The sequence below is a fragment of the Mesoplodon bidens genome (assembly GCF_964165515.1).
Source record: "Mesoplodon bidens genome assembly, chromosome: 7".
NCBI classification, from domain to species: Eukaryota; Metazoa; Chordata; class Mammalia; order Artiodactyla; family Ziphiidae; genus Mesoplodon; species Mesoplodon bidens.
The window spans coordinates 31,801,464-31,816,306 of NC_138164.1; the positions used below are offsets into that span (position 1 = coordinate 31,801,464).

General features: G+C 39.2%; 1 protein-coding gene and 1 pseudogene across 4 annotated transcripts in view; one reads left to right on the plus strand and one right to left on the minus strand.

Annotated features, from left to right (window-relative positions):
- ARHGAP42 (Rho GTPase activating protein 42) overlaps positions 1 to 14,843 on the minus strand; it is a gene marked incomplete at its 3' end in the record, with an annotated part of 300,025 nt that overhangs the window by 211,132 nt on the left and 74,050 nt on the right. The window lies entirely within an intron of this gene.
- On the plus strand, positions 6,870 to 7,964 carry LOC308620056 (importin subunit alpha-8-like; annotated as a pseudogene). The gene has a single exon. The product of its transcript is annotated as an importin subunit alpha-8-like (transcript).

The window sequence follows — 14,843 nt, forward strand, 5'->3', positions numbered from 1 at the left end:
TTTTATATAGATATAGATATAAAGTATATAACAATTCACATAAGGCCAAGTTTTGACAAATGAATACATGCAAATACAGAAAGGCGGCCTTTCAATTTTACACAATTCCAAAATTTGATTCCAGCTGGTTTCTCCCAAGACTTCATCCCACTACTCATTACTTGAAATAAATTTCATCTGAATTCTAGTTAAATTTTTTTTTACTATGAAATTTTATGTTGATGCAATAAGTACTGTTGTGCAAAACATCGTCTACAAGCCACATATATTTAATTTTCTTTCCAAGCACACATATTAATTAGAAAATGAAGAACTGTTGTGCTATTCTGATGTTGCTTTTTTTTAGTTTTTGTTTTGTTTTGTGGTGTTTAACCTGTTTCCCAAAGCCAAAACAACTCCCAATTCAGAAACCATTTTCCCAAGATGTAAACCACTCCCACTTCGGAGCGCCTCTGCCAAGAGGTAGAGATGTTACATAAACTGTTTCATCTAATGCCCACCCAATGATATGAGGTACTGAAGTGTTACCTTCATTTTGCAGATGAGAAAAAGGTCAATCAGCTTGGGTAGCTTGCCCCATGATCTCACAGCTAGTAAGTGGAGAAGCAAGTATTCAGTTTTGAATGTTTGATTCCAAAGTCTATTCTCTCCCAGCAAACCATTATTGCAAAAGGAGGGGAGTGGATAAAAGGTAGTGCCAGCCTACTACCCAGCTCCATTACAGAAAAGAAGAGGCTTATCATCTTTAAAGGCAAACAGAGCCAGAACTATTTGTGCTCAGAGGATAATTAGGCGCCAAGTATCCTGCCTTAAAGGGAACAATCAGTAATTTGCTGCTAACAAACAAGCATTTACACCAAGTACACCCCCATCCCCATCCTTACTGCCATTAGGAACTGACCTCCCAACACTTCTTCACATTCCACAAAGGCTGAAGCACCCCATTCATACTCCTCCTCTGCACCCAATGCTCCTGCCACCACCCTACTGAAGCTTCAACATCCGTTTCCTTGTCCAATATGCAGCCTCTCTCTTCCACAACCTCTTAACCTCTAATGACCTTCCCTCTTCTGTAATTCACACACCCACAAGGACACGAAGAGTTCAAGCAATCTAACCCCTCTGCTTCTGCTTCTTGGCAACCCTTTTATTCAACTCTAGTTTACTCCTAATCTTATTTCCCACAGTGGCCATCTAAAAAGAATTTTCTCCTTTCTCAAGAACCCAGCCCCAAACTTCCCTCACTCACACCAGATGGCCTGGCCTACTGCTTTTCTGATCAACATGGTCTCCATTCTTTTCAACTTGCCTGTCTCAGAGGAGGGGCCCTCTTCCTCTCAAAAGCTAACAACTCCCCAAGAAGCTTCTAATCTCACCCTTTTCCAACTCCATCTCCATTTTTTTCTCTCCCGCTCTTATTTCCACCGGCACTCTTCTCTCCTCACAAGCCATTTCTCCTTCTCCTCGTCTACAAACTTACTCCAGTGGACTCCCATCCTCATGAAGGAGGAAGACAGGAAGACCTGGGAGTGGGGAAGAAGGAGCTTTGGTACCCGCACCAGCATGGTGCACAGCTCTTTAATCCTCACAACACCCTACGAGGCGCTCACAAGTAAAACACCCAAATCTTCTATCACCATTCTCCTACTTTTCAAATAATGAAACTGACATGTAGAGGTTAAATAATATGCAAGGTCATAGAGGTAATGACTGGCAGAGCTGACCTCTGAACTCAAATTAGCTCACCTGAAATTTATATACACTTTCCCTCTATTCTAGGCACAGTCCCACAACCCCACCTCACTATTCTAAATTTAACAAATCTGATTATATATCCTGGGAATTTCTACTAGGAATTTTGTCTGAATCTCAAAACTTAACATGTACCAAAACTTAACTCATAATTCTGCTCCACCCCCAGGTACCCTAGCCACATATAAACATATAAATGGGTCCCTAACACCATTCTCCTAGTAACTCGAGTGATGGATTATCCTCAGTCCTTCCTTCCACAGATTCAATTGCCAAATGCTGTTGATCTCTCTCCTCTACCCTTCTTCCATACCCACGTAAGGGTATCACTTCATCTTTGCTGTACTATTCAACAGCCTAGTTATTGGTTTCCCAGTTCCTATGGCTCCAGCTCACCCTACGTAGTAATGGTCAGAATAAAGTTCCTAAAGGGCACCTTTGATTGTGTCATTATCCAACTCAAAAACTGAATGAGTAAATAAAGTCAGAAGTCCATATTGCAAATGATTTGGGGCCTCCATGATGTGGCCCCAAAGTACCTTTCCAACTGTGTTAGCTTGAGATGTTACTACTTCTGATCTCTTAGTACTTTGAAGCTACTAACATTCCTATAGTATCCCATTTCCATGTCTTTCCTTTAACTACTGGGTTGGCCAAAAGGTTCTTTCATTGTTTTCCCGTAAGATGGCTCTAGTAGCACTTAGTTGTCTTTAACTTCATTTGAAACAATTTTGTTAGATTTTATGTGACAGCTGTCATATCAGAGTGCATTTTAAAAAAGACTTATCAAAACTGGTGAATTTTTGTGTAGCCATTTTAATACTGAATATGGAAGAAAAAAAGCAACATTTTTGGCATACTGTGCTTTATTATTTCAAGAAAGGTGAAAATACAACTGAAATGCAAAAAAGATTTGTGCACTGTATGGAGAGGGTGCAGTGGCTGATCGAATGTGTCAAAAGAGGTATGCGAAGTTTCATGCTGGAGATTTCTCACTGGATGATGCTCCATGGTCAGGTAGACCAGTTGAAGTTAATAGCGATCAAATCAAGGCATTAATTGAGAACAATCAACGTTATACCACGCAGGAGATAGCCGACATACTCAAAATACCCAAATCAAGCACTGAAAATCATTTGCACCAGCTTGGTTATGTTCATCGCTTTGATGTTTGGGTTCCACGTAAGTTAAGCAAGAAAAACCTTCTTAACTGTATTTCCACATGTGATTCTCTACTGAAACATAATGAAAACGTTCCATTTTTAAAACAAATTGTGATGGGTGATGAAAAGTGGATACTCTACAATAATGTGGAACAGAAGAGATTGTGGGGCAAGCAAAATGAACCACCACAAACCACACCAAAGGCCAGTATTCATCCGAAGAAGGTGATATTGTGTATATGGTGGGGTTGGAAGGGAGTCCTCTATTATGAGCTTCTTCTGGAAAACCAAACGATTAATTCCAACAAGTACTGCTCCCAGTTAGACCAACTGAAAGCAGCACTTGACGAAAAGCATCCAGAATTAGTCAACAGAAAACACATAATCTTCCATCAGGATAACGCAAGACTGTATGTTTCTTTGATGACCAGGCAAAAACTGTTACAGCTTGGCTGGGAAGTTCTGATTCATCCACCGTATTCACCAAACATTGAAACTTTGGATTTCCATTTATTTAGGTCTTTACAAAATTCTCTTAGTGGAAAAAAATTTCAATCCCCCGGAAGACTGTAAAAGGCACTTGGAACAGTTTTTTGCTCAAAAAGATAAAAAGTTTTGGGAAGATGGAATTATGAAGTTGCCTGAAAAATGGCAGAAGGTAGTGGAACAAAAGTGTGAATACATTGTTCAATAAAGTTCTTGGTGAAAATGAAATATGTGTCTTTTATTTTTACTTAAAAACCAAAGGCACTTTTTGGCTAACCCAATACATTTCCTAAGCTGTATCTTACCTAGACATTGGGACTCAGCTCAAATAACATCCTCTTTTTAAGCATCTTCTGATGTCCCTTCTCCAGCTTTGGTGCTCTCACAGCATTTCTGTTCTTACTACTCTATCTAAAGCACTCAGCACATTCTCCTGAGTAATATAGTGATGATATCATAAAGCTATTTTTGGACCCCCTTCTATTAATAAGGGTACAAGAAGATCTTATTCATGTTGCATGTACCAAATTACCCATAAGGTTCTTTGCACTCAGAAGATATTATTAGTAGAGAATTCCAGAGAATCCAAAGTCAACATGAACTAAATGACACCTTATATGGGATTTTAATTTGAAAAGTTGATTTTTTCCTTCATCCCTGAGTAATCTGCACAGCATCTACACTGGCCCATAAACACTATCACTCATTCTAAGATAGATAGATAGATAGATAAATAGATAGATAGACCAATTTGTTCTGCATAAACCAAAACCTTTTTTCAGGCTGTGAAGGAAAAATGGGGCAACAATGACCAGGTTTCCCCGCAAACACATGGCTTCTATAGCCTCAGTGGCTCCACTGGAAAATGCTAGGCATCAAGGATCTGGTGACCCACAAAGCACTCCTCTGGAACAGACCTTTTCCCAGTTTTAGTACCTTCCCCAGTTGTGCCTCCCTCCCTCAGTATAAAGCACAAGTATATTGTTTAGAGTAGCACTTTTTCCCAGGCTGCATCAGACAACACGAATCTCCATAAAATGAAAGGCTCCTAATGTCTCAACCCAGAGGATTCTACCTTAGTTCAGGTCTGGGGGTGAGCCCAAGAATCAAAATTTTAAGGCTCCCCATACTTGATTCTGATGCTAGGCAGCTTGGCAACTGCTGACTTTGTGGCGGGGGTGGGGGGGGAGGAATGCATGCTCTTTGTGTGAGGAATTAAGAGTTAAAAACACATTTAAATAGAAAACAGTAGATACGCGTGAGTGTGTGTGTAATTGTTTAAAATAAGATTTGTAAGAATGCTCCTTGCCTGAAGCACATCTGTACTTTCAATGGCAGAAGTAGTTACTTGTGGCCCTCTTGGTAATGGAAGAAACAGAACACTATGTCTGAGTCCTAAGAATCAAGCAGAACCCGAAAGCTCTTCTCTCCACAGCCCTCCGAATCATGACTCAGCAACTATCCTGAATTCTCTCAATGACTGAGAAATTACTCTGAATTAAGCTGTTTTTTCCCAGCCACATATTCCTTGATAACTATCCAAGGCAAGCTTTTCTTTCTTTTGTAGGCCTGTTATTCAACTATTTTCTTGCTTTCCTCCTCCCCCACCGCAAGGCTGTCTCCATTGCTCATATGCTGTCCTTGCCTTTTGCCAGTGAGTTTTCGTTAGTCTCTGGGTGCCCACGTCCTGCCTCCTAACTCACTTATTCCAGATACAGTCTCCAGGACTATTGCCTTTCTGGTCCAAACCTTTTGATGTCAAAATTGAAACTGTACTTTTATTATTTCACTCATATTTAAAAATGTTCTCTCTTGGTCCATTAAAAAAAATGCTGATGGACCTAGAGTCTCTCATACAGAGTGAAGTAAGTCAGAAAGAGAAAGACAAATACCGTATGCTAACACATATATATGGAATCTAAGAAAAAAAAAATGTCATGAAGAACCTAGGGGTAAGACGGGAATAAAGACACAAACCTACTAGAGAATGGACTTGAGGATATGGGGAGGGGGAAGGGTAAGCTGTGACAAAGTGAGAGAGTGGCATGGGCATATATACACTACCAAACATAAAATAGGTAGCTAGTGGGAAGCAGCCACATAGCACAGGGACATCAGCTCGGTGCTTTGTGACCACCTAGAGGGATGGGATAGGGAGGGTGGGAGGGAGGGAGACGCAAGAGGGAAGAGATATGGGAACATATGTATATGTATAACTGATTCACTTTGTTATAAAGCACAAACTAACACACGATTGTAAAGCAATTATACTCCAATAAAGATGGAAAAAAAATGCTGATGAAGGCAATCCTTGACTCAACTCTGAACTGGCAAAGACTTCCATGCTATAATTCATCACATATATTGTATCCAGAATAAACCTCCTAAAGGGCTACTTCAATCACAAGCCTCAAGTGTCTCCTGAGGACATGTAAAGTAAACTTGAGACTAAGTGGCAAGCCCTCTGCGATATTCTGTGGCTCCCAATCCTTGTACTCCAGCTAAGAAGATACCTTTACACCTTTTGCACCAAATGGTTTCAAATCCAGAAATAGGTCAATGTTTACATAGTCGTATAAATTTGATTGATCACACAGGGAATGGAGGGTAAAATGAGGTTCATTTTATAAGCAGTTTACAGTAATACCACTCTTTTGAAATTAGATATCTGTATATTAAAAATACTAAAGAAAAATTTTAACTAATCTCCCTTCTTTTTGTATCTCTATAGCACTTATGGTCTAATAATATAAAATGAAGTTATGTATTTTATCGTCTAACTCCTCTGACTAATGGCAAACCCATTAGGGTGGGGATTTTTTTTTTTTTTCTGTTTTGCACATGATGTGTCTTCAGCACCCAATGGTGTCTAACAAATCACAAGTGCTTTATTGAATGAATGAACAAGTAAACTCAAAGTTCTGACCCAGGAGCCAGGTGATCAAGGTTCTAATACTTGTGTGACTTTAGAAAATCATTTCACCTGCATCTAAATCAAAATGACAGATTTAGCTCCCATGTTCTCCAAGGTCTCTTTCTACTCTACGATACTAAACTTGCAATTCTATGAAACCAGGCCAACATTTCTGTCAGAAGTAGCTCTTTCTGATAATTCAAAAAAACAAAACAGACAAGCAAAAAAAACAACAGACTGTGCAACTTCTCATCTTCCCACCTCCACATGTACATAAAGAAGGTACATGAATTATCCTAGAACTAAAGAAATGCAGCTCCCCAATACAAAGATAGAAACTACTCCACACCAAGAAGACAACTGTGACACAGTACTATCTTCAAAAGCTGTTTTCAAAGTGGATGCAGAATTTACATGATATTCAACATGGGTGGATGAACTCTATTAAACAAAGCAGGAAATTAACCAACAAAGGTAGAAACTATGCACCTACCACACACATGGGCCACGGCTTACCTTTCTGATACCTAATATTTACCAATATGCAATAAAACATGTTTCTGTTCCTGAAGTCATCCCTTCATCCCCGTTTGCAGCTCGAGGCAGCCTGGGCTCTGACCAATATTGCCTCGGGGACTTCAGAGCTGACTCGCGCCGTTGTGGAAGGAGCGGCCATCCAGCCCTTGGTTGAGCTCCTGTCTTCCACTCATATGACTGTGTGTGAACAGGCAGTGTGGGCCCTTGGTAACATAACAGATGATGGACCAGAATTCAGAGACAACATTATCTCAAGTGATGCCATTCCACATCTGCTGACCCTGGTTTCATCAAGTATACCAGTCACATTCCTGTGCAACATCGCGTGGACCTTGTCCAACCTGTGCTGGAACAAGAACCCGTACCCTTCCGATCACACAGTGAAGCAGATGTTGCCCACCCTCTTCCACCCACTATGGCACCCAGACGGAGAGGTCCTCTCGGACAGCTGCTGGGCCCTGTCCTACCTCAACGATGGCTGCGATGCACATATCAGCCAAGTGGTGGACACAGGGGTCCTACCCAGGCTGGTCGACTCATGAGCAGCTCAGAACTCAAGGTCTTGACCCCCTCTCTCTGCACAGTGGGGAACATTGTGTCACGGGGACGGACCACCAGACCCAGCTGGCCCTGGACACGGCCATCGTGGCTGTGTGGCCCCAGCTCCTCACACACCCCCGTTCCTCCATCCAGAAGGAGGCAGCCTGGGCCGTAAGTGATGTGGCTGCGGGGCCCCGCCAGCACATCCAGCATCTGATAGCTTGCAGTGCGCTGCCTCCCTTGGTGGCTGTTCCAGAAAATGGAGAATTTAAAGCCCAGTAAGAGGCTGTCTGGACAGTGGCTAACTTCACAACTGGGGGCACCGTGGACCAGTTGATCCAGCTTGTCCAGGCTGGAGTCTTGGAGCCTCTAATAAATCTTCTCACCATCCCAGACACCAAAATTGTTATCATCAACCTCAACGTCCTCTTTTTATCCTCCAGGAAGAAGAAAGTGGCACAACCTTACCCGCCCGGGACCAAGGTCGTGAATTCTTAAAGCACTTAACAAACACATACCAAAGCTCCACAACTCCTAAACCAGGGACCAGACCCAAAGAGTCACTTCTTTAAGAACCCCTTCCCCTTGGTGTACCACAGGTATAAAGCTTTTAAAACTGAATGATAATAAAATTTTCCACACTTTCACCTCCATCTAACAACAACAACAAAAAATGGCATGTGTGAAGGTTATGGGCAGGTAGACAAGACCTAATAGGCCATAATAGGGATGTGGAATTTCAACCTGAAGACAATGAGAAGCCATTTCAGGGCATTAATCAGAGAAATGACCTCATCTTTGCATTTTAAAAAGATTACTCTGACTGCCTTTGGAAGAAGGCTGCCCCAGATGAGATTTTCTTACAAGGTGGAACTTGGCCATATCTCTGGGTTTGTGCCCAGGAGAAAATGGGGCATGGGTAGCTTGATTTTATAATGTAACCTATGGATACCTGGTTTGTTTATTTGTTTGTTTTAATACACTTGCATTGACCCACAGAACCACAGTTGGAGTACATCTCTTTTATTTTAGGTATGAATAGAATGGCGTTGGTAAAATTGGAATCATATGGTTAGTTTATAAATTTAAGCCTGAAGCATGGCATACTCTTGATGACACTTTTGTCATAATTTTTTGCATAATAACAAAGCCCCAACTGAATTTTCCTCTTTAATACACTTTAGCCTATTGCTCTTATAGAAGAGCAAAAAATCTATCGTATTCGCCTTCAATGAGTCAAGGCTGCCTCATGCACCTATAAAATGCACCATATTTTATACAGTAGATTCTCCATGAGTCAGACGACTCAACTTTTTCACCTCTCTACAGATGACCACGAATGACCACAAAAGTGCCAGGAGTACTGATTTGGGGGACACCAACAAATTGTAGAGGAAGCAAATTTGCAAATACAGAATCTGTGGATAATGAGAATCAACTGTATATTCCTGCAACCCAAGTTATATTGGGCCAGAGCATTTATTTCATTGTCTAATCATTTTGTTGAATGTTTTTGAGCTCTTATAAGTCACTAACCATAGATAAAATTCTCTTTTCACTCTCTATCCACTCACCCTGAAATAAGCCTTTTTTAAGGCATGTTATCCCTGAAGGAAGGATATTGCTACCATCTTATTCTTTAGTCTGTACACTCCATGAGGGCAAAAGCTTTGACTACTCTTTTCACCACCAGGTCCCTGGGGACTGGCACAGAGCTTGTCACCTAACAAATAGTCAATAAACATTGAATAATAAACTAAAGAATATTACAATATTTAGCTCTGGTTTGAAACATTTACAAATATTAAGATATTTGTTCTAAATCATTCTCAATTATATGCAATGGCATATAATGCAATGGCATATATATGTGTGTGTCTGTGTTTGTGTATTTATATATAAATACAGTTGGCTCTCTGTATCCAGTTCTGCATCCTCAGATTCAACCAACTGTGAATTAAAAATACTTGGGAAAAAAAATTCCAGAAAGTTTCAAAAAGCAAAACTTGAATTTTCCACATGCTGGCAACTATTTATATAGCACTTATATCATATTTATAACTATTTACATAGCATTTATATTGCATTAGGTATTATAAGTAAGCAAGAGATGATTTAAAGTATATACAAGAGGACTGTGTAGGTTATATGCAAATACCACACCACTTTACATAAGGGACTTGAGCATCTAAGGATTTCGCTATCCATGAAAGCTCCTGAAACCAATCTGCTGTGGATATCGAGGGATGACTATATATGAACTATTTTCCCTCTCAAAATTTAGTTTATTACCATACTGAAAAGAATCATTCTAGATGTACCCAAATATTTACATTTTATTTTTTAATATATGACTCTAAAATTTTATTTATGCACCTTAAAGTGATTTGTTTCTAGAAACGTTTACTAGGTTTTCCAGGGGGACTATCTATGCAACAGATATTTACTAAGCTTCTGCTACAAATAAGGTGCTAAAGAATTTTGCAGGAATAGAAATGTGAGAAAACTTTCTGACCTCAGACACCATATAATTTACTGGAGGAGTAAGAGACTGATTTCTCTGTGAAAAAGACAGCCACTTTTTGTTCAGCAAAACAAATCACAAAAGACAGAAAGGGGTTTCAGGGGATTAACGTATATCGATAAACTAAAAGGCAATTTTTTTTCTTTGAGATGTGACTTTTAACATGATAAGTTTCTGAATTTTTTTTTTAACTTCAGATTCTGGAAAAACAATCTAAACCTTTGAACTTCAAATTAAATCAAATAAAGTTCTTTAAAATACAGAGATAATATGATGAGAACATATCTCTCAAGTGGTGTGTTTTTTTAAAGAGAGGAACTCCACCTGAAATGTGCAACTTTCCCAGCTGTTTCAATCCTTAATTGTGGGTGGTTTCTGTGTGGGTGCAAAAATAAGGGTGGTAAAAGAAAATGGAAAACAATAATTCAACTGTCCAACTGAGAGCCATAAAAAGTCAAATATGCTTCCTCTACAGAGTTCAAAAGAAAATGTTATTTATATAAACAATTTAGGCATTTGGAAATGTTCCACTTTAATAGAGGACTTCCTGATTTATATAACCACATTTAAGTGGGTTGTAATGAGGGTTCGTAATAACGGATGGATTTTCTTTTGATTCAGCAAATGAGAAGGTAATTTGTTTCCTAGAATTTAATAAAATCACAGGTCTTTTTTTTCAAGAGTTCAGTTGTGGTTGGTAATGGCATTGCGTCTGGTTTGCTAACTTTTTCCTAAGAGATGCCCAAGAAGAGTCTCATGGCCACACTCTACCTTATGCATCCTAATATCATCAGACAAATGGTAGTAGTGATCTGTATGGATGAGTATCTGTAGCTCATAACTGAATTCTGAAGAAAATCTTTACAGAAGCATTTTCAATTTAATAGCTTAATAGTTGAATTTTATTAGTTTAACTTGAAGAAAATAGGTGTGTTTTTTTCTTAGCTAAAATAATTTATGATTGTTTAAGTGCATTTCCTGGGGTGTATAAATATATTAGTTCTTTTTAACCTGAAATACAGGTTACTATCTCTCAAAGTATTTCTATTCTATAAAGGAATCCCTTCAAAACACACAAAGCAAACTGTTTGCCATACTTCTCACACTAGACCATATTCTTATTTATCACTTGGAAAACTGGATCAAATACTACCTTTCCATTAGACCTAACAGATGCATCCTTGAAGTGAATGAATTTATTTGGTAAAAGATTTATGCACTTTCCCCCAGTAATTCCTCTAACAAAGAAAATGAAAAAAATTTTTCAACCACTCCCTTGAAAAATGTCTTCTACTTCACACCCTCTGAGCAAGCATCAGTGGTCACTCTCAGGCTTCTGTCTAGGCGATTTCACTTAACCACTGTATTACACTGATGCACACCCAGCTTCAGAGAGGTAATCTAACAACAAATATTTGCACCTGGGCAAAGCACTGTTTGCTCAGGAAGATTCAATAAAGTCCCTGTGAGTTAAAATGTCACTATTTTAAATTAATTTCCTATAGTCTCACCTTTCAACATATTTTCCAAAAGAACAGAAAAGAATTCAAAGCATAAGGCACATTCCAGCCAATGCAGTATACAAAACTTGGTTCGGTTTGAGTTACCATCCGTCAATCTGTACACATAAGATTTGTAAGGGTTTAAAAAAAAAGACATAACATGCTCTTCATTCTAAGAACTATTAAGCACTAACCATTGTTATTGCTATGTGTGCATATCTGTATTCAAAACAGAGTAAATACCTGAACACAAATACATGAGTTAAGTCAGAACTATCTGTACAATTATCAATATTATGAAATATATTTTGATCTGAATGACCTACTTCATGGACCCATTTCTCCACTCAGAGTTGGGAGCCATAACCTTAGTTGACAAGTGCTTGTATGTAGCCTGTCTCTACCACAGGAATTTTCTGTTTAGGTATGTCTAAAGGAATAAGTCCCCACCTAGAATATTTACTAGCAAACTGACTCTTCTTCTTGGTAAATGTTTAATCTCTTGAGTGCAAAGTTCACATTGTCCAAGACTTTCCTGAGCACTACAATAGGCCATCACACAACATCACTAGCCAAGCTATTTATGGAAAACCACAACTGGACTTTCCAATGGTTTCCAAGATTACATAGAATGAATGAGCTTTGCCTCATATTAATGACTAATATTTTTATTGGCACCGGTTCAGCGTGACTAACAATATCTGATTTTGTTTTTAATGTAGACTTTTTTTTCCACTAGACAAGTTTATTAAAATTTCTAAACAAAAAGCAATATTCATAAGAAGTATAAACTACTATGTAAATAAGCTACAAGGATATATTGTACAGCACAGGGAATATAGCCAGTATTTTATAATAACTGGAGTATAATCTATAAAAATTTTTAATCACTATGTCATACACCTAAAACTAATATAATATCATAAATCAACTATACCTCAATATAAAAAAAGCAATATTATAAAAATACATGCAAGGATAGTCAATAACTGACAGGTGTATTTACATAAACTCCATATAATTTATTTTCACTTCTCCATACATGAGGTCACAAGTGACAGAAAGAGATGAGCTTAAGCTTTAAAAAAAAAAAAAAAAAAAACCTTTAAAGCACAGCAATGAGCACTGAGCAATTAGTGTGTGCCAGGCTCTATACTCCTTCTCTGCCTCCTCTTGTTTAACTGTTCCATGAATCCTATGAAGTAGGCTATTCTCATACTTTTCCAATGATGAACCTGAAGCTTAGGGAAGTTAATTATCTGAAATTACTTGACTAGTGTGTGGTGAAGCTGAGATTTTAACTTCCGTCTGATTCCAAAGCCATGCTCTTAGAAAGCAAATGACGAACATACATTTACATTATCTGTTCTAAGAAAAATTGTGTTCTTTAGTGTTAAAAATTATGAAAATCACTGAGAGTGTTTCTCCACAAATCTACTTATTATTATTGTCTCACTTACCCTCCTTTTTTAAATATCTATTTATTTGGCTGTGCCAGGTCTTAGTTGCAGCACACAGGATCTTTAGTTGTGGCACACAGGATAATGTAGACTTTTTTTTAAGACTTGGTTAAAAGTGATTTCAAATTATAGGCACTAAATATGCATAACAAAAACCACAGCCTCAGACAGATTCACAGTAATATCTTTGAGCTTCTACTTGTTCGAATGAACTACTGTAAAGAGTTTTCAAAAGAATAGTGTTTTATTTTCTGTAGAGATAGTTTTTTATTTCCTACTAGTAAGGTTTTAGGGCTGGTCACATGACATTAGCAATTCCCACACACATACCAGGATTAATGCAGTAGGTATTGTCTTTTGTATAATTATGGTTAAACAATGGTACATTTTGTTTCCAGTCTACCCATGTAAATTTATTATTGGAGGAGGCCTGAATCTTATACCAGTTTGTAAGCATTCTTTTCCCCTCCATCACCAATTTCTAACCCCCAAGCATCCAGCCACTCAATTCCTAACTTACTCCTAACACAATGTCTTTACTCAGTCCAGAAAAATGAAGTAGTATAAAAAGTGGGCAGTTAGAACAGCTGTGGTAAGTTAAGTTGGATGGCCTCCCACTGGGCCAGCGCTGTGGCAGGCAGATAAAAGGAAGCAATCAAAAGTTCACAGGCAGCTCAATCATCCTTAGAGGAGGGAGGAGCAACGGCCTCTTGCTGCTGTAGGATGGAAACGAAGTGCTCGAAGGAGAGTACAGGATGCTGCCCTGCTTGGAACTTCAGTTCTGGAAACAACTGACCTGCTCCCTGAGCCACAGGCATTCCCCACTGGGTCCCAGACAACTAATCCCATTTTGCTTCCTTCCAAGCCAGCACTGTCTCACTGGCACCAAAAAACAAGCAAACAACCCGGCTAGCACAAGGCCAGAAGGGTGGGAGCAGATGGGGACAGCTGAAGAGTGGAGCTGATTTACAGGACAGACACAGGCTTACGTTCCTAACAAACTCCCGGAACAGCTTCCACAAGTTGAGTCATCACACTGATATAGTAACAGAACCCTCTTTTCCTTACTTTGCTCAAAATCTGTTTTTTGCCCTATTCCACCGTAAGCACACTGAAAACAGACATCTTACTCATCTTCCACCCCCCTCCCACCACCATAACTTATATGCAGAAAGTTTGCTAATGCCTTGACTTTACAAGTTATTTTGTTTTGTTTTCTTTTTTTTTTTTTTTTATAAATATATTTATTTCAATCTCTTTCCAGCTGTTAACCAGTATATGTGTAGGTTTATTAAGGGATATAAGAAACACTTTTAATTTTATTTATTTATTTTATTTTTGGCTGTGTTGGGTCTTCGTTTCTGTGCGAGGGCTTTCTCTAGTTGCGGCAAGTGGGGGCCACTCTTCATCGCGGTGCACGGGCCTCTCACTGTCACGGCCTCTCTTGTTGCGGAGCACAGGCTCCAGACGCGCAGGCTCAGTAGTGTGGCTCACGGGCCTAGTTGCTCCGCGGCATGTGGGACCTTCCCAGACCAGGGCTCGAACCCCTGTCCCCTGCATTGGCAGGCAGATTCTCAACCACTGCGCCACCAGGGAAGCCCTACAAGTTATTTTGCACTGACACTGCTCCCTTATAAAAGATGAGCTTTTTTTGTAAGTCATCATCTTCAGTGGTTACCTCAATGTTAAGTCTCAAGGCTACTCTGGCTGAGAGTATTATGGCTATTATTCAGTGCTAAGAGTCACAGCTGTCCCTACTTCATTCCTCTTATTAAATCAGAGGAATAAAGAAGAAGCTGAAACTGGGGCTTCAACAAGCTATTTTTTTTTAACTTTTCATTTTATATTGGAGTATAGCCAATTAACAATGCTGTGATAGTTTCAGGGGCTCAGCAAAGCAACTCAGGGGAACATATACATGTATCCATTCTCCCTCAAACTCCAATCTAGGCTGCCACATAACAT